At 40.8% G+C, this 20529-nt stretch overlaps 1 long non-coding RNA gene and 1 pseudogene across 1 annotated transcript; both read right to left on the reverse strand.

Moving 5' to 3' along the window:
* Window positions 1-6014: 6014 nt before the first annotated feature.
* LOC118543209 (uncharacterized) lies at window positions 6015-7624 on the reverse strand (annotated as a pseudogene).
* Window positions 7625-8470: 846 nt separating this feature from the next.
* Window positions 8471-18785, reverse strand: LOC118543275 (uncharacterized). The gene is made up of 3 exons (XR_013444336.1): window positions 18464-18785; window positions 12944-13140; window positions 8471-8894 (listed from the first exon to the last, which is right to left on the reverse strand). It is a non-coding gene; the product is annotated as an uncharacterized LOC118543275 (long non-coding RNA).
* Window positions 18786-20529: the final 1744 nt, after the last annotated feature.

A 20529-nucleotide genomic window follows, 5' to 3' on the forward strand; every position in this document is an offset into this window, starting at 1 on the left:
AATCATACACCCATGCCCACACAACCCACACAACCCAGAATAGATTTGTTATATTCCACTGGTTCTGTTTCTTTGGAGAACCCTAATATACTAAAAAATTATTGTCGATTGTAATGGTATGGTGGCTATAGTTTTTAAAAATCCTCATCTGTTACAGATACATACTGAAGTATTTAAGGGGAAAATGACATATGATTTTTTTTTAAGATTTTATTTATTTGAGAGACACAGAGAGAGAGCATGAGCACGAGCAGGGGGAGGAGCAGAGGGAGAAGGAGACGCAGACTCCCTGCTGAGCAGGGAGCCCAACACAGGGACGGAGGAGTCCAGGACCATGACCTGAGCCAAAGGCAGACGCTTAACTGACTGAGCCACCCAGGTGCCCCGTGACATATGATATTTGATTAGAAATATTCCCCAGGGGAAAAAAGGAGGAAAGGCAATCAGTGAGAGATCAACAAAATGTTTTCAATTTTTGAAGCTTTCTACTCATGTAGATGTTTCCATTTTGCACTTTAAAGTCTTTTAAAAAATCACTCTATGACCCAACAAATCCATTCCTAGATATATGCCCTGCCAACAAACATGTGCCTATGAACGCTAGGACACATAGATGATATGAGGGAAAAAACAGCTGGACAACAGAGTGTGCCCAAGATTATAAAATGCTTACATATTTCATAAGAGCCCCAAACTGGAAACAAGCCAAATGCCCATCTTCAGTAGGATAAACAATTGCAGTCTAATCCTAAAATGAATTACTATACAATAAAAATGGTTGAAGTAGCCTGCATGACATGGATCAATCTTAAGATCATCATGTTAAGTGAAAAAGCCACATATATCAGAATAGATTTGTTATATTCCATTTACGTACAGCTTTCCAAAAAGTAGTTAAACTATACTACTTAGGTACACATACTTAGGTTTAATTTTAAAAGGCAAGGGATTTGGGTGTCTGTGTGGCTCAGTTGGTTAAGTGTCTGACTTTGGCTCCGGTCGTGATCTTGGGGTCCTGAAATTGAGCCCCACATTGGGCTCGGGGAGTTTGCTTGTCCCTCTCCCTCTTTCCCTCCACCCACCTGTGCTCTGTCTCTCTCTCAGATAAATAAAATCTTTTAAAAAAATAATAAAAAGCAAAGGGTTTATTACATAAAAGCCAAGAGGGTGATCATAGCTAGGAGGAGAGAGCAGGTTTGATCTGAAAAGTATACAAGGTTGGCTGGCAGGCTTCTGGGGTTCTTTTAAGTTTCTAGATCTTGACTTATGTAGGAGGCACATAGGTGTTTGTTTTATAAGAACGGGACAAATTGTACATGTGTTTTATTCACTTTTCTGCACCTTTGGAATCCTTCACAATAAGGTTATTTTTATTTTTAAGATTTTATTTATTTATTTGACAGAGAGATAGAGAGCACAAGTAAGCAGAGAGGCAGGCAGAGGGGGAGGGAGAAGCAGGCTCTCCAATAAGCAGGGAGCCCGATGTAGGACTTGATCCCAGGACCCTGGGATCATGACCTGAGCCGAAGGCAGCCACTTAACCAACTGAGCCACCCAGGTGCCCCAATAAGGTTATTTAAAAAAAAAATCAATTCCTCTCGTGTCCATTCCTGTTTACACTAAAGAAGCCTCTTGGCTTCTGGAACCCAGGCAGCCTGAAGTAGAGCATCCTATTCATATCAGAGCTATGTTACCTAAAACTGGGCTTATTAGAAGAGAGAAATCTGGGGGATCAAAGGCCAGCAAAAGCAGAACAACTCAGGTTTGACCTGGGTTGATGCCCCTTGTGTTACTTTATTTGTTCAAGAGCTAATGAAAACCCCGAGTTAGAACATAACTCCCACCTAGTGGTTGCTTGCAGTTAAGACACAATAAAGGAAGCGGAAGTTTTGCTGAATCTCACTTCTTCATCCCCACTGGGAGAGGCTCTGGAGTAAGTTTTCTGGGGCTCCCTGAACAAACAATCTTCCAGGAAATCCAGGATATCCTCATCCATCCGAATGTATATTCCAGAGACTGGCCTTCACCTCACCCCTCACTGTTACTAGACTGAACAAAATAGGTTATAAATGTTTTACACTGTCTGTTTGTCCTCGTATTCTCAGCCTCACCTCCCCCAAATACTGTCTATGGTGGTATTTCCACGTTGATCTCCACTGTGGCCACAAGAGAACCAGCAGGGAAGTAGTTAAAACTACAGATGAGCAAACTATGTATTCTGTTATTTAGCCATAAAAAATGAGGAAATCTTGCCATTTGCGACAACATGGATGGGCCTTGAAGGGATTATGCTAAGTGAAATAAATCAGAGGAAGACAAGACTTGATCCCAGGACCCTAGACCTGAGCCTAAAGCAGACGCTTAACTGACTGAGCCACTCAGTCCCCCGTACCTATTGCTTTAAAACAAAAACCTGGTTTCTAATGATTTGTCATGTGGAAATTTGCAGTGAAGCAAAAATGAAGCCAAATTATTTCTTACTGTTCCAAAATCTCAGTATGCAATTCTCTGAAATATTTAGCTAATATAAGGAAGTTCTGACTTTATTGTCAGACACTTCATGAAATTCCTACAATGATAAAAACAATGGAAAGACACTATGAAATCTTATTGTTCAAATATAGTAAGTACTGATTACCAAGTACTTGGATTAGACACCTTTCCTCAATTAGGTATCACAGTCAGAACAAAGGAAAGTGATGCTGATGTTTATTCACATATTATAGTACTTTCTGAAATTGTAATATTTCATACATATTGTATGTATGTAAGATAGATAACAAAATAAGTGAAGACTCCCATCCACCACTAGGCTTCAGAGAGATAATACTATTGACGCTGTGAAAGCCTTTTCTGACCAAATTCCCCTTTCACACCAAGTAACTACTATCCTAAAATTTTGTGTTTAACATTCCCCTACTATTTTTTATAGTTTTACTATATATGTATCTCTAAGAAACTTATTTGATTATACCATTTATTTATTTCTTTTTTCAAGTAATCTCTACTTGCCCAAGGTGGAGCTTGAACTCATGACCCCAAGATCAAGAGTTGCATGTGCATGCTCTTCCTACTGAGCCAGCCAGATGCTCCTTTTTATACCATTTAATTTTTACACTGTATTCTGTGACCAGACTTCTCAACCAACATTATGCTTGTGAGATTCAATCATACTGATAAACATAGCTCCAGCTCATTTCTGTTCCCTGTGGTATAGTGTCCCATTGATGAACATGTGGTTTTTGCCTCAGCATATGTAAAACATAAAATAATTAGCTCTCTCTCTCTATTTTGTAAAAGGAACTACCCTTGTTTTTTCTCTTTTTTCTTTTTTAAGTAAGTTCTATGCTCAATGTGGGGCTTAAACTCATGACCCCAAGATCAAGAATCACACGCTTTACTGACTGAGCCAGCTAGGTGCTCCAAACTGTCCTTATTCTTATTCCACAGTCATAAATAAGCATAAGTAAATAGGAGTTTCAACCCTTTCAGAAATATTGGGAAAGAGTCATATATTTCCCTCTATACCCTCATTCCTCCTCATCCAAAAAAATAGGTTGCAGAGAGTATAGTGATTCATACTACTCCAGTTATAAGGATACTGCACTGTTGTGATGCAAAATACAAATGCTGGAATTTTTTATGGGAAGTCTACGTACTAAAAATCATATAAATTACTTTGCTGAGTATACCTTTGGGTATAGTTTTGACTTCTGGAGCCATGCTAATGTTTTGCATATAAAAAAATAATACCAACATCAACAAGGATAGGTACAAAAATTCTAAGAATACAAACAGAAAATAATTTAATTTTATTTTCATAATCACTCCAATGTAATTTTTAAAACTGTCCCAAGTAACTTTTTTTAAATTTATTTTTTAGTAATCTCTACACCCCATGTAAGGCTTGAACTCATGACCTCAAGATCAAGAGTTGCATGATCTACCAATTGAGCCAGCCAGATGTAAATTAGATAATAGTACTGAATCAATGTTCCTGATTTTAATAGTTATACTGTGATTATGTTGGAGAATGTCCTTGTTCTTAGTATTTACACACTGAAGAGGTATCTATCTGAAACTCACTCTCAAATGGCTCAGAAAAACAAAATAATATGTATGTGTGTATACATGCAGAGAGAGAATATAATAAAGCAAATGAAGTAAAACGTTAACACCTGGGTAATCTGGATGAAAAGTCCACTGTATGGCGTACCTGGGTGGCTCAGTCGGTGAAGCATCTGACTCTTGATTTTGGCTCAGGTCATGATCTTAGGGCTGTAAGACCGAGCCCCAAGCCCCATTTCGGGCTCTGCACTGGGCATGGAACCTGCTTAAGATTTTCTCTCCCTCTCCCTCTGCCCCTCCCCCAATCGCTTGCGCACTCTCTCTCTAAAAAAAAAATTTTTTAAGTTCTTTGTAACTATTCTTGCAACTTTTCTGTAATTTTGAAATCAGTTCAAAATATAGTTACAAAACATATATTCACCTCTTACCTATAAATATACTTACACATATAGCTCAAAAAGTCACAATTTTCAAAGCTCAAAAAGCATGTTCCATGATATTATCAGAAAATAAACACCTAGATATATAGCTGAAATTATTGGTAAACTTCTCTTATTCTGAATGTTCCATTTATACACATACTTAAAAAGGCTCATACTCCACAGTGAACACTGATGTCTTCTTCATACTGAAAGCCTTTTGAAATATTTTCTTTATCAACATGGTATTCACAGCAAGAACATGACTTACTTTCTAAAATTATTTCTAGAGAAAATGATCTCAATTTATTGACCTGGTTTAATTTTTCCTAAATATAAGTTCTTATACACAATTAGAGTTCCATTTCATGGTGTAGTCCCCACGCTTTTAAAAACTTTTTTAATTTTTATTTTTTAAATATTTGAGAGAGAGAGCGTGCACGAGCAAGCGCACGAGTCAGGGGGAGGGGCAGAGAGGGAGGGAGAAGCAGACTCCTGCTGAGCAGGGAACCTGACGCAGGGCTCGTCCCTGGACCCTGGGATCATGACCTGAGCCAAAGGCAGATGCTTAACTGACTAAGCCACCCAGATGCCCCACTTTTTTTTTTTTTTTAAGATTTATTTATTTGAGAGAAAGAGAGAAAGAGCATGAATGGGGAGAGGGGCAGAGGGAAAGAATCTCAAGGAGACTCCCCACCTAGCATGGAACCTGACACGGGACTCCATCTCACGACCCTGAGATCATGACCTGAGCCAAAACCAAGTATGATGCTCAACCGACTGAACCACTCAGGCACCCCCTTTTTAAAAAAATTAATTTAGTTTAGAGAGAGAGAAGAGGAGGAGGGGGAGAGGGAGAGAGAATCCCAAGCAGACTCCCCGCTGAGCACGGAGCCCAAGGCAGGACTTGATCTCATGAACCTGAGATCATGACCCGAGCAGAAATCAAGAGTAGGATACTTAAGCAACTGAGCCACCCAGGTGCCCCCACAGGTTTGCATTCTTACATGTATTATCTGTGGACATTTTTTTCATAATAGAAAAGGTTTTCAAAAAAGAAAAGGTTTTCAAGTATTTTATGGCAATCAGAGTTATTCCTTAGTGTAAATTCTCTAATATCACATGCTTCTGACTTTCAGTAAAAGACTTTTCTCACATTCATTACTCTTCTATGATTCACTCTGGCGTAAACTCTCCGGTGCATCTGAAATTTGGTTTCTCAATGAAAATATTGCAACATTCCTCCCCTGTGTACAGTTTCTTTCCTCTATGGGTTTCTGTGCGAAAACTTCTGCACATTTGCTAAATTCAGTTTCTCTCGTGTATGCCTTCTGAAGAACGACTGCACTGCAGGTTATTACTGAAGATTTTTGTCATATTTATCTACGGCACTAGATTTCTCTCTCATTTTAATTCTCAATGAAAGTAAACATCTGACTGGAAGCTTTTCTTTAGTCACCATAAAAACTGTCTCCCATACGCCTGCTATCTCATGTTGGAATGGCCTCCTTAAATGCTTTTTCATTTTCACCATATCCATCTTATCCATCTGATTTCTCTACTATATGACACTGGGCATGGAACCTGACTACTATGTGACTTGACACCAAAGGATTTCACACATTCACTGCATTGTAGGGTCTCTCTCCTGTATGTGTTCTTTGATTAGGCCAGGTTTCCAGGTGAAAGCTTTCCCACATTCACTACATACATAGGGCTTTTCTCCTGTATGGTGCATAATGAGTGGGGACTTATGGCTAAAGGCTTTCTGACAATCACTGCGTTCATATGGTTTTTCTCCTGTGTGGGTTCTTTAATGTACAGGGAGTTGTGACTTCTGTGAGAAAACTTTCCCACAACCACTGCATCCGTAGGGTTTCTCTCCTGTGCGTGTTCTCTGGTATGTAATGAGTGGTGATTTGGTGTCGAAGGCTTTCCAATTCACATTGGAAAGGCTTCCCCCCCAGCCCCCCGGTATGAACTCTCTGAGGTAAAATGCATTCTGACTGCCGCACGAAAGCTTTCTGACATTGACTGCATTTATAAGGTTTCTCCCCAGTATGAATTCTCTGATGTAAAGTGAGCTCTGACTTCTGGATGAAAGCCTTCGGACATTCTTTACATGAAAAGGGTTTTTCTCCAGTGTGAGTTCTTTGGTCTTCAAGGAGCTGTGACCTGCAGATGAAAGCTTTTGACACTGACTGCATTCATTGAGCTTTTTTCTTGTATGCATTTTATGATGTAAAGTGAAACTAAACTTAAGAGAGAAAGTTCTTCCACATTCCTTAGATCCATAGGGTCTCTCACCTGTATGAGTTCTCTCACACTTAGTGAGATGTGGCTTACTAATGAAGGTTTTCCAACATTCATTACATTCATAGGGTTTCTCTCTGGTGTGAGTTCTCTGATGCAGAATCAGGGTAGATTTGTGGGGGAAGGCTTTCCCACACTCACTCACTGCATTCATAGGGTTTCTCTCCTGTGTGACACCTCTGGTGTAGAGTGAGCTGAGACTTACTACTAAAAGCCTTTGGACATTCTCTGCACTCATAAGGCTTCTCTCCTATGTGAGTTCTTTGATGTAAAATAAGCTCTGTCTTCCGAATAAAAGCTTTCAGACACTCATCGCATTCATGTATTTTCTCGCCTGTGTGAATTCTCTGGTGTACCATGAACTGTGATTTCTGTGAGAAAAATTTTCTGCATTCACTGCATCCATAGAGTTTCTCTCCTTTGTTACTTCTCAGTGTAGAAGGAGTTGTGACATATGGTGAAAAGATCTTTGACATTCACTACATTTATAAAATCTCATTTCTATATGACTCATTGAGGCACAATGTCTTACTGACGGCTTCTCCACAATCATATTCATAGCAATTCCAGAATGAGTGTTTTTGTGCATAGTGTGGAAAAATAACTTTTCAGGTTTTTTACTTATATAATTTCTGTTCTGGAAAAGTCAGTCTAAATTATGTTTCAAAGTTTTTCCATTTGAGTCAAATTGATCAAAGTCTTTTCTCAGGTGAAATATTTTGCTGAATGCATCACATTCCTGGTACCTCTCCCATGGGATCCAGCCTGTCAGAGTTTTCCCAAATCCCAATCTATACCATCATCAGCTTGCCAGGTGTCTTCTAGGAAGGAGACCAATGAATGTGTATATGATTAGGTACTGGAAGGGGCCAACTCTCATAACAAGGATCAAGGGATCAAGGAAAGAAATGATGTTCTGGAAATAGAATACAAGTTAGAGGCATCCATTAGAAGGTGAAGAGAAGGGGCGCCTGGGTGGCTCAGTCGTTAAGCGTCTGCCTTCGGCTCAGGTCATGATCCCAGGGTCCTGGGATCGAGCCCCGCATCGGGCTCCCTGCTCCGCGGGAAGCCTGTTTCTCCCTCTCCCACTCCCCCTGCTGGTGTTCGCTCTCTCACTGTCTCTTTCTCTGTCAAATAAATAAATAAAATCTTTAAAAAAAAAAAAAAAAGAAGGTGAAGAGAAAATAGAAGGGAAGCAGAGCAACATAAAAGTCATGGTTATGGGGAAAAATCCATGTGTATGTGAAAGCTTAATTCTGACCATAGGTGAGACGTTGAGCAGGAGGAAGGCAACATGAGCAGTGTTGGTGATAAAGAGTGAAGACGCTAGAAAGAGAGAATAACCAAGAAAGCCGGGTCCTAGCTAAGTGGCAGATCTGACACAGAGGGCAAAGACTTCAAAAAAGTTTATTTTTTTTAGTAATCTCTACCTGCAAAGTGGGGCCTGAACTCACGACCCCGAGATCAAGAGACACATGCTCTACTTACTGAGCCAGCCAGGTGTCTCAAGGGTTTAAAGGTTTTTAAGCAGTATTCTCAAAATAACCTATCAAAGATTCTAGTTCCTTAGGCTTTCACTCATGGACCTGGCTTTTATCCACTCACCTAGATGGCCCTTACTGCTGATTTCTCCCTCTATAACCCATGACTCCCTGTTCCAGATGGAGGACTGCTGCTAGTCTGGAAGTCTAACAATCTGCATATGGATAAACATGGTGCCAAGAGCTTGGTCTTTGGAACCTCTGAAGAAATAGGAAGGGACTGTTTCAGAGTTAGCACCTCAGCAAAGTGAAAAACTTTCATTTGGGAGGTGAGAGCAAGATCCTCTCTCCAGGTTCAGACAGACACAAAAGTTCTACCATCCATAAATCATAAGTTCAAAGACGTTAAACATTTCAGAAAACTTAAAAATTCCAGCAGTTAAGAAAAGAATGGCAATAGGCTGAGGGTTCACCAAGGGTCCTTACCCACAGACACGAGGTTGCTATAATTTTCCAACATTACATCCCAGTATAGGTTCTTCTGAACAGGATCCAGTAGCTGCCACTCCTCTGATGTGAAGTCCACAACCACATCCTTAAATGACAATGTTACCTGTAAAAGCATACTTGTTTCAAGTGATTTTTCACACGGTGACATGGAAAAAATGCATATGAATTTATTATGATCATTTTCACATTACATTATATATCCAAGGATTGATGAATCTAGTTTTACCCTTACGGAAGAAACTTAAAACTCATTAAACATATCCTGCCATTCAAAAATCAACTAATGTAAATCACCAGATTGACAGAATCAAGGATAAAAATCACATCATCATGTCAATGGATGTAACACAGGTGAGAATACGTATGTCAAAACTACCAAATGGTTAAGATTTGTACATTTCATTGTATGTAAATTTTACATCAAAATAAATAAAAGTACTATAAATACATATTAAACAATAAGTTAATGATATACATGCTGGAGTATTTAGGGAGCAGTTTGCTAATGTTTGCAATTTACTTTGAAATACAGCAAAAAACAAGGGAGAAAGGAATGGCTAAATGGAGAGGTACGTTCTTCTGATATTCTGAGACTCAATTTCCAACATGGCAGGGTGACGGTTTCATCATAACAAAAAAAAGCAATTCTTAGGACACCAGCGCAGTGTCCTACAATTCAGCTCAATTCTGACATTATCTACCTGCAGACAGCATCGGATTCCACCATGTAAGGGTTCAGTCCCACAAGACTCCCCTTCCCCTCTCCCATTTCAGATGCCAGTCACAAGTCCAGATTGTCATCTGTACTTCTGATCGACTGGCTATCAATCAGAGGTTCCCACAATTTCCTCCTCAGGTTCAATTAATTTGTTAGAGCAGCTCAAAGAACTCAGAGAAACATTTTACTTTTTAGATTACCAGTTTACCATAAAAGGATATAACACAGGAACAGCCAGATGGAAGAGATGCGTAGGGCCAGGTATGGGGAAAGGGTAAGGGGCTTCCATGCACTCTCCAGGTGCACCACTCTCCCAATCTCCACTTGTTCACCAACCTGGAAGCTGTCTGAACACTGTCCTTATGGGTTTTTATGGAGGCTTCATTGCACAGGCATGACTGATTAAATCACTGGCCACAGGAAACTGATTCAACCTCTTGCCCTTTTCCTATTCCCCTAGGTCAGGGGGTGTGACTGCAAGTTCCAACCCTCTAATCACATGGTTGATTCTCCTGGCAACCAGCCCTCATCCTTGGATGCTTCTAAAAGTAATTGTTCACATCACAAAAGATACTGTTATCACTCTCAACATTTAGGAAATTCCAAGGATTTTGGGAGCTATGAGCCAGGAACTGTGGACAAGACCAAATATAGATGAGAAATGTATTTTGGTTGTCTGAATGACCAAATGTATATTTCTTATGACTCACAATATCACATGGGTGATAAAGCAAGGGCAGTAAAATGTTAATTACAGAATCTACCTGGTTGGTATATGAGTGTTCACTGTAAAATTCTTTCAACTTTTCTGTACATCTGAAATTTTTATAACAAAACTTCAGGAAAACACTAGAAAAAAAAGCATAAAATAAAACTTAACACCCTTTAATGATGAAAACTCTTAGCAAATTAGGAATATAAGTAATCTGCCTTAATCTGAAAAATAGTACAAAACCTAAATAATAAATAAACCTAATAATATAAAACCTCAAAGCAAACATTACACTCAATGATGAATTATTAAAAGTTTCTGCACTGAGACAATGAGACAAGGATGCCTATCACCATTTCTATTCAAATGGTACTGAAGATCCTAGCCAATGCAATTGGGCAAGAAAAAGAAATAAGAGGCAAAAATATTAGAAAGGAAGAAATTTATCATTGACAGAGGACATGATTTTCAATGTAGAAAATCCGTAAGAATTATAAACTATTAGAATTCATAAATGAATTTCTCAATGTCACTGGCCATAGGATCAGTGTTGATAAATCAACTGTATTTCATTTTTTAAAAAAGATTTATTTATTTACTTTAGAGAGAGGGAGAGAGAGAGAGCAGGGGAAGAAGCAGAGGGAGAGGGAGAGAAGCAGACTCCCTGCTGAGAGGGGAGCCTGACACAGGGCTCGATCCCACATTCCCGAGATCATGACCTGAGCCAAAACCAAGAGTTGGATGCTCAACTGACTGAGCCACCCAGGTGCCCCAATCAACTGTATTTCAATATACTAGTAGCCAACTACTAGAAAATGAAATTAAATAATATACCATTCATAGTAACATCAAAACAGCAAATGCCTAGAAATAATTCTTGAAAAATTTGCAAGACCTCAATACTGAAAACCACAAAACTCTACTGAAACACATTAAAGAAAACGTGAATGAATCCAAGAAAATGCCATGTTCCTGGATTAGAAAATTCCATGATATAGGGGCATCTGGGTAGCCAATTGGTTGAGCATCTGACTCTTGGTTTTGGCTCAGGTCATGATCTCATGGGTCATGGGATAAAGGCCTGCGTTGGGCTCTGCGCTCAGCAGGGAGTCTGCTTGAGATTCTCTCCCTCTGTCCCTCTCCCCACTTGTGCTCACGTGCTCACTCTCTCTTCCTCACCCCCTCTTTCTAAATAAATAAATTTTAAAAATCTTAAAAAAAGAGATAATTCCACAGTATAAAAATATTGATTATCCTCCAAATTGATAGAGCCAAGCAACTGGATAAAACCAATATCCTAGGAGGTGTTTTGTGGAAACTGACAAGCTGCTTCTAAAATTTTTAAGAAAATACTAAGGGCCAAAGCAACAAAGCCATCTGGAGAAGGGCTTGTAAGACAGCAAGAATGTTAGCAAGAAGAACAGTGAGGAGGCAGCTGCAGCGGTCCAAGTGACTGATGATGGCGGCTCTGGCTACAGTGGTGCTGTGGCAACGAAGAGGGGCACATGTGAGGTCTACTTTGTAAACAGAACCAACAGGATTTGCCCACGGGTGATGGGAAAGACAGAGATTGATAAAAGTGTGAGAAATGGAGACATGCCCATTGGCTCCTGTATTGTCTACGGCTGCTGTTGTGCTGTGTGGCAGAGTGGAGGAGTTGTAACAGAGACTATCTGGCCCACAAAGGCTAATCATCTTGCCCTTTACGGAAGTTTGCTGACCCCTCATCTGAGAAGCTAGGAGAAGCTATTAACTGAAAGAAGGAAACTATGGAAGGAACAGGTTTCAGGTGAGATTAGGAACTTGGTTTGGGAAATGATTAGCTGGACACACCTGTAGAGATGTGTACCTTAGAGATGTCAGGGAGACAGTACGATATAGGAGGAGATGCTTAAGAAAGAAGCGCAGGCTGGAGATACAAAGAGGAAGCCATCACCATACCAGTGCTGCTTAAACTGTGACGCTGGATGAGAACACTGAGGAGTGAGTACAAATACAAAAGATGCACGGAATGAGCCCTGAGACACTCTGGGGATTAAGATAAGAGAATGGGAGACAAGACAAATTACAAAAAGAAGTTGAACCCTACAAGTGGCCAATAAGGCAGAAAAATCCAGAGAGCATGGCATTCTGAACACCAAATGACAAGAGTATTTTAAGGAAAAAGGAATGTTGGATGCTGCTGGAAGGTCAAGTAAAAACTGAGTGTGGTATTTAACAACATGAAGTCATTGGTGATCCTGATAAAAACCACTTGTGGAGGAAGGAGGAGATAAAAAGCAACTGGAGTGGGTTCAAATAAGAAAGGGAGGAGGAATGGTGATACTGATTTGGGGCAACTCTTTTGGTTTTTGATGAAGACCTTGTGCCTAAGTGCCAGAAAGCATTTACTGGCTGTGAGGAACAGTCTTAATGGAAAATGTACTTCAAAAAAAAAAAATGTACTTCATAAAAATGCCTGTTTCTCTTTTGATTACAGCTCCCATTGGCACCAGAGGAAAACCGGCAACTCCACTTTGAACCTAATGGTTTACATAGCAATGTTTTGACGTTAAGCACTTTGAATGACCCACCATTTGTAAATGCACCCATGCTCCACCTGGCTGTGTCTCAATCTTCTTTCTATGCCTTTTTCCCACCTGACTTTTATCATTTGTGTAGTGTTGCTCTCAATTATGTACATTCTAGAAATGTCCTCAAATCTTTTGGAAAGACAGCTCACCTGGGATTTGGTCATTTTCAGCTGCTCTTGGAAAATGACCAGTGACTCCAGCATCTGCTCAAATGACTTTTCTAGCTCTTTTCTGAGTCTTGATAAGAGTTCTCTGGTCAAGAGAACCACCAGTGCCATGACACTGCTTGTTCAGGAACCTCTACCTCCTCACATCATGGAATCTGTCTTTTCCCAGAGAGTGAGACCTGTGGATTTAAGAGGAACATTTACTTTAGATGGCATATCAACTAGAGACCCTGAATCTCTGCTTTTACTGCAGAGGACCTACCCTCACAGAGAACTCCAGGCTGGGCCTTCTGTTGACTCTGATCAGGCTTCCGGGAACAAAAGTAACACTGAGTTTGACACCTTAAGTAGTTAGTTTAATCCAAAGGTTCTAGAAATACAATGTCCAAGGCTGAGATGCTCTTAATATTCATAAAGACATCCTACACATACCTATGGATTGATAACTTCCCTAGTTATTGTTACTGGACTTGAGTGCTTGGACCCAGCAATGGTGGAAATGAGGCTGGACCCAAAATTTATTCATTTATTTTTTTAAAAAGATTTTATTTATTTGTCAGAGAGAGAGAGAGAGCACAAGCAGGGAGAGTGGCATGTAGTGTCTCTGCTGAGCAGAGAGCCCAATTCGGGACTCAATCTCAGGACCCTGGGATCATGACCTGAGCCAAAGGCAGCCGCTTAACTGACTGAGCCACCCAGGCGCCCCTGGACCCAAAATTTAAAAGCACATGCAAGGCTTTATTGGGGCTTATGGTCAAGCACAAGGGAGGCAGCACAAAGGAAGGAATTCCTTAGGCTGACTCCCTGAGGAGAGGTCAGGGAAAGGTTTTAAAGAAACTTCGGTGGGAAAAGGGTGACACGTCATCATGGACAGGCAGAGATTTATTTATATCTGCACATTTAAAGGTCATGCTTCCTCATGTGTTGCATATCTAACACGTTAAATCTCCACCCCCTCCCCCCATGGTTTTTAGTATATGAGGGTAAAAGTCAGTGAAAGGTCAAATTTGGTAACCATTGTGTCTCAGACTAGTTTGAACTGATCTGGGCTTGCTATTTGGCTGGTGCTTTGCTCTGCAAGAAAAGTGGTAACAGTCAGCAAGGACTTTCCCAGGTGCATAGGGACTTATTTTTGAGTTTTTGACTATGTATTAAAATCTGCAACTTCAAAAGTATAGTCTATTGGGAAACATAGTAACTGGTAGAAACTGAGTTTTGAGAACAGTCCAAGAAAAAAAAAAATTACAGGCAAATCTCATACATGAACACCAATGATACCATGCAAAGGAATAGTAAGTCAAATCCAGCAATGCAAAGAAAAGCTAATTTAGGATGTCATCACGGGTTTTATACCAAGAGTAGAAAGTTGATTTATCCTTATTTTTTTAAAGATTTATTTATTTATTTGAGAGAGAGAAAGAGAGCAGAGGGAGGGGAAGAAGGAGAGGGAGAGAGAATCTCAAGCAGACTCAGCACTGGGCCTGACGTGGGGCCTGATCTCACAATCCTGAGATCAAGACCTGAGCCGAAACCAAGAGTCAGATGTTTAACCAACTGCACCAGCCAGATGCCCCAGGAGTACAAAGCTGATTTAGAATCCTAGAGTCAATAAACGTAATTCACAACAATTAAATAAGAAAAATCATGATAACAAAAAACATTTGACAAAATTCAACTTACAATGATGACTAAAACAACAAAAAGAACAAAAATCTTAGCAAAGTGGGAACTAGAAGGAAACTTTCTTAGTCCAAAAAAACAGTATTTATCAAAAAACCTACCTCAAACATCATACTTAAGAGTAAAACACTGAAAATTTTCCCAAACTGAGGTCAACAAGAAAAGGATACCTACTAGCAGTATTTCCATTCTTCATTATACTGATTGTCCTGGCCAGGAAAAAACAAGGAAAAGGAAAACAAACAAACCCTGTAAGGATAGAAAAGATGAAACAGAAATGCAATAAGTTGCTTTTGTTAGGGTTGTTTACAAAGAAAAATTCAAAGACTCCTCAAATATATTAGTAAAACTAACAAAGTTATATAACATAGCTAGATACAAAATCAATATATAAAGTTTAATGCATTTCTATGTAGTAACAAGAGCAATTAAAAATAGTTACTAAAAAAAAATTTAACCATTTTTTAAAAAGTGTGAAAAATAAGCCCACAGAATGTGAGAACATCTGCAACATGTATCACCAACCAGGACTCATATGTAGAAAATATAAAGAACTAACAAATCAATTTTTAAACAATGGGAAGAGGGGCGCCTGGGTGGCTCAGTTGGTTAAGCAACTGCCTTCGGCTCAGGTCATGATCCTGGAGTCCCGGGATCGAGTCCCGCATCGGACTCCCTGCTCAGCGGGGAGTCTGCTTCTCCCTCTGATCCTCCCCCTCTCATGCTCTCTGTCTCCCATTCTCTCTCTCAGATAAATAAATAAAAAATCTTTAAAAAAAAAAAAATTAATAAACAATGGGAAGATATGGGGCATCTGGCTGGCTCAGTTGGTAGGGCATGCAACTTGACCTCAGGGTTGTAAGTTCAAGCCCCATGTTGGGTGTAGAGATTACTTACAAATAAAATCTTAAAAAAATAAGGGGTACCTGGGTGGCTCAGTCGGTTGAGTGTCTGCCTTTGGCTCAGGTCATGATCTCAGGGTCCTGGGATCGAGCCCCACGCCGGGCTCCTTGCTCAGTGGGGAGTCTGCTTCTCCCTCCCCTTCTGCCCCTCTCTCTGCTCATGCCCCCCCCCCCTCTCTCTCAAATAAATGACATCTTTAAAAAATATATTAAAATTAAAAATGGGCAGATAACCCAAGAAAAATTGGGCAAAAAAAATTTGAAGAGGCATGTTATACAAATGAAATCCAATGTCCCTGAAACATAATAAAAGGGGCCCAGTCCTACCGATAATAAAGAAGATGTAAATTAAAACTACAGTGAGATACTACCACAATCCCAGTAGATGGACCAAAAGCAAAAGATCTGAAAATACAGGGGGCTGGCAAGGATTTAGAGCAAAAGGAGCTTTCACACGCTGTTGATAGGGGTGCAAATTAGAAGAGCTCCTTCAGGGAAAACATGGTGTTAGCTAGTGAAGTCATTGTTATGATCAAGCAACAAGTAAACATCTCAGAAAAACTTATGGAGACTTGTAAACCAGGATATGTATACCAGAATGTTCACAACAGCACAGTGTATAATAACCAAACATGAGAAACAATTCCAATGTCCATCCATAGTAAAATGGAAAAAAATAAACTGTGCCATATTAATAATATGAATGAATGAAATAATAAGAAAATAAAGATACATGTAACATAGATGAAGCTCATAAACATAATGTTGAAGGAAAGAGGCAAGACACACAAAAATATAGCATGTAACTGTATAAACTGAAAGAAAATAAGATAAAGTGCAACCGTCACCCACTGTTCTAGCTACTCTACATAGATTTTACTTAATGTTCACAACCCTCAGAGTCACTATGAATTTAGTTTACACAAATGAGAAATTGGACACTCAGAGAATTAGGTAACTTTCTCAATGTTCTAGCTAGTGGTATAATTGAGATACAAACCAAGACTTTAAAAATCCACATTCTTTCCACTAAAATAATTTGAAGATTTTGTGACTGCTTTCCTAAAAAATCTCGAGAGAAAAAAAAAAAAAACAAAAACAGAAAACTATGCATAATAATGAAAATTCAGCAATGGGCCCAGATAGATTTTTTAAAAAGATTTATTTATTTCTTTTTGAGAGAGAGAGAGAGAGAGTGCAAGTGTGAGTGGGAGAGGGGCACAGGGAGAGAATCCTCAAGCAGACTCCCCACTGAGGGTGGAGGCAGATGAGGAGCTCAATCCCAGGACCCTGGGATCATGACCTGAGCTGAAGGCAGATGTTTAACGGACTGAGCCACCCAGGCACCCCAAGATAGGTATTTTAATTGCTTTTCTTTACATCAAAATTTGAAACAAAAGTTTAAATGGCAAAAAAGAAACACTTGCAATAGCAGTAAAAATTACTAAAGACAAGATAAATATCCAGAACCTATATAATAAAACCCGAAAATTTTCTTGAGGAGCTGTAGAGACCAATTTGTATTAAGATAAAAGTATAGATTGTTCTTCCTAAATTTATGTATAGTTTTAATGTGACACCAGGCAAAATTCCATAGTATATTCACTTGATGAAATACTAAAAGTATTTTTTTAACTTTTAAAAAAGTATTTTAGGGGTGCCTGGGTGGCTCAGTCGTTAAGCATCTGCCTTCGGCTCAGGTCATGATCCCAGGGTCCTGGGATCGAGCCCCGCATCGGGCTCCCTGCTCAGTGGGAAGCCTGCTTCTGCCTCTCCCTCTGCTGTTCCCCCCGTTTGTGTGCTTTCTCTCTCTCTCTGTCAAATAAATAAATAAAATCTTAAAAAAATCTATTAAAAGCATTTTTAAAAGAATATGGGAATGTATATATGATAAAGTCAGTTTTAAGAAATTATTCAATTAATAACTTTAAAAGGCATAAAAAGCCTAAAATAAAGGGGCTTCTGGATGGCTCAGTCGTTTAGCATCTGACTCTTGATTTTGCTCAGGTCATGACCTCATGGGTCCTGAAATCGAGCCCCAAGTCCCGCTGGCACTCAGTGGGGAGTCTGCTTGAGAGTCTCTCTCTACTTCTCCCTCTGCCCCTCCCCCCACTTGAGCGGTCTCTCTCTCTCTCTCTCAAATCTTTTCTAAAAGCCTAAAATAAAAAACAAAGAAAAGTTAACAACTGTTATCTGTAGGTAGCATATTTTGGGGAAACTGGCTTGTTTCTCACTACCTGTTTCATGATCAACCAGAAAAGAAACACGCAAATGAGATTTAAAAAAACCAAGGACAAAAGGCAGAAGCCACACCTTTCATAACACATCTTTTGCAGATTAATTTAATCTAGTCACTTAAAAGTATTTTCATTTTTCACTGAACGAATAAGAGAGTATGAGTTGGGGTCAAAGGAGAGTCGAAACAGGCCTTGCGTAGGCGATTGGGTATGATGGACCAAACTGTGCGTCAGCTATGAGAATCGTACCCCAGAAAGCCTTTTCCCATTTTCCGAGGCGGTGGAGTCAAATTACCGAAAACCCCCTGCCCATCAAGACCTCCCCCAATTCACCACACTTCTCAGACCTGTGCACAACCCCGACAAGCTACTCAATCACAAACACAGATGAGGATATCCAACCGCTCACGCCCACACACTGCTATCTTATCCTGAAGCAAGTCACCCCATCCAGGGACCCACATTAAGGTTATCGGACTCACACAGCCAACCAAACACTGACCACCAGAAGTCCCTAAGGAGTGAATCCCTGGCCTCGCTGACCCACTCCCGCGACCCTGCTCTCACGCCCAAGCCACCTCTCCAGGCACTCATCACAGATCCCCCAGCCCACCGCCGAACGCCAGACGCCTCCAGGCTGCCTTCATCAGTTAGGGATCCCACCACCCTCCCCGAGCACTCACCAGACGCCGCACCTCTAGGCGAACAGCTACCGAGTCCTCAGCCGGCCACAGGAAGTGAAAAGGACGGCACACACCACTTCCGCTTCCCGTCCAGCCCAGCGCCGACCGCTTCTCTCGCTCACTCCTAAGCAGGTGGAAGGGCCGCATCCTTCCGAAGACTCGAATTCTGCACCCTTGACACTTGGCGAGTAATAACGGCCCCTCGCACTGATCGGCTTCACAGCGGGAGTGGTCGTCTTGAAATAATGCGCGGGGCAGAAGCCTCCGCCGGCTTCTCCCGCTCTCACACTCACTTCCTCCCGAGAGCCTTTCCGGCCCGCGCCTCTGCAGCACGCCGGGGCCGCTACGCATGCTCAGGAGCGCGTGCGTCGCGCTGCCCCTCCGGGGGCCGGTACGCATGCTCAGTAGCGCGGCCCACCCGGCGCGCCTCCCCGGCAGCCGAGGGGTGACCTGCAGCCGGAGAGATGGTTGCTCTTGCACCAGATAGCAGAATCCAGGGAGACCTCTGATGAAGGGCATCGTGCTCTGCACGGGGCACAGTAGACACGTGCACTGAAGAGAAGTAACTCTAGGGTATTTGGAAGTAGAGGTCGTGGAAGAGGAGGCACCAGGGCCGGTAGAACCGGGAAGCCAACCGTGAAGACAGGTTGCGTGCCTGACGGTGAGGAAGAGGGACGGATGGCGGCCAGGGGGAGCTTTCCCCCCGGGGGCGCCGGCCAGAGCTCAGCGGCGCGGGGCTTTCCAGGTGCCCGAGGGCCGGGCCACAGCCGGAGGAGGGTCGGACGGGGTACACTGTTGCCAATCCTAAACCTAGAAGAAGCGCAGAGGAGAGCTACTGCATTTCTGGAAGCATCTGGTGGGCTCTGCAGATCAAACGAACCGGCCCTACTCCAAACTCCAACCTGTTACACATCCTGGGAAATCAAAAGGCTAAAGTTATATCATCAAAAAAAAAAAAAAAGCATACTTCACCTGAACGCCTCCAAACTATCTGCGGGTTGGAGATGTCACATAAAGACCTTGCTTTTGAGTTCCTCTTCACACAGCAGAAGAGGACTTTTGTGATATCCCAAGGACAAAGTGGAGACCCAGACTCAAACGGGACGAGTCATGTTAATGTGACCTGTTGTCAGGCTGCAGCAAAGTGTCCTGGTGTACACTTTTTTTAATTTTAAGATTTTATTTATTTGACAGAGACAGAGATAACGACAGAGATAGTGAGAGAGCAGGAGTAGGGAAGAGAGGGAGAAGCAGGCTCCCTGCAGGGAGCCCGACCGGGTGCTCGATCCCAGGACCCTGAGATCCTGACCTGAGCCAAATGCAGACGTTTAAGGCCTGAGCCACCCAGCCGCCCCTTGTGTACACTTTTATGGCTCTTATTACTTAGGAAACCCCCAGTGTTTTAATTTCCACTATTTAATTTCTTAGGTTTGGTAATAATGTCATGATTATGCAGGGGATGCATGATAATATACAAGTAAGGTGTCATGGTATCTTTAATTTCAGATGATTTTGAAAAAATAAATAGGTAGATAACTAAATGGAAAATAGGTACATAACAAAATGGTTAATTTGTTGAATCTATTTTGTAGGTACATAGGGACCATTATTATTTAGATTTTCAACCTTTTTATACTTAATCATTAGATGGCAAAGTTGGAAAAATAATTATTTCTAAATAAAATATTTAGAATTGTTTCCTAATTTCCAAAGTTATAGATTTCTAGCTAATTTTTGTCATTGACTTCTAAGTGTTTGTGAGCTTAACAGAACCCGATTGCACATTATTTAGTTCAAACTTTGATATTTGTTGAAATCTGCTTTATAGCTCAGAACATGGCAAACATGGTAAACTTTGAAAAGAAGTGCTTGAAAATTCTGTGCATTTTGAGGATGTTTTATATAATACCTCCATTATACTTATTTTTATGTGGTATGTTCAAAACTTACTTTTACAAACATTTTATCAGTTTATTCTGTAATATACTGGTAGAAAAGGATTAAAATCTCTATGATTGTAAATTTGTCTCTATAAATCTTACATTTTTACTTTAGATACTTTGAGT

Source organism: Halichoerus grypus, chromosome 15, assembly GCF_964656455.1.
Source record: "Halichoerus grypus chromosome 15, mHalGry1.hap1.1, whole genome shotgun sequence".
NCBI classification, from domain to species: Eukaryota; Metazoa; Chordata; class Mammalia; order Carnivora; family Phocidae; genus Halichoerus; species Halichoerus grypus.